Genomic DNA, 834 nt, shown 5'->3' with positions numbered 1-834 from the left:
TAACAGGACTGCAAATTTAGTTTAAATGGTCTAAATTCTCATTTATAGTTACTGATACATTTTGTTTCAAAAAATTATAAGAAAGATATTCGGTGTGAATGGCCGCTTATTCACAGGACTGTAGTTTTTTGTTTCAGTTGTTTGTAGTTGATTGTCCACTTGAATATGTGTCTTCAGAAATCAACTTTTTAAACATACTTGGCAAACACACATTTTAGCAATGATGAATAGAAACTCACTGTCCTCTAAGCGTCAAGTGTTTCTGCTCAAATCTTTTCAATATTTATACATTTCTGCCACCCTGTGTTCCTTAATTGTTACTTTATCGTAGTGGTGATCAAGACAGAACTCTTACCGAAATCAAAATGAAACCTATAAAGGTAACTGCAGCTGGGGAAAGTGAAGTAAATAAAGAATCAGACCCTGTTAATGAATACATTTTTTATACTTCCGACACTTTCATACTTTATTTTTTCCCCCATCTTACAGACATCCTATTCAATACATATATGCAAAATGCATTCAGCAGTTGCTTTCTCTCCACAAACATCTATGAACCACACATCATAAGAAATATTTACTCAGGTCCAGTCCGTAGATGTAAAGGTTTAACGTTAATGCCATTTTTTGGTCTTCTTTTGCAGTGTTTCAAATAGTCTATATACAGTAACTGTTTACATATACAGATTCACAGAATTGCTTTAAACAGTTTTAACAAAGAGACCTGTCGTACAGTGACTGCAGTCTGTTGGACTGTCAGAGCATCATTCGAATGCATAATGTTCTGCTCCATCAGATTACTGTAAGAAAATAGACAAAACTATTTAAAAAAAA

Source organism: Sinocyclocheilus grahami, unplaced genomic scaffold, assembly GCF_001515645.1.
Source record: "Sinocyclocheilus grahami isolate Dianchi unplaced genomic scaffold, SAMN03320097.WGS_v1.1 scaffold4077.1, whole genome shotgun sequence".
Classification (NCBI taxonomy): Eukaryota; Metazoa; Chordata; class Actinopteri; order Cypriniformes; family Cyprinidae; genus Sinocyclocheilus; species Sinocyclocheilus grahami.
This window is presented reverse-complemented; position numbering follows the sequence as displayed.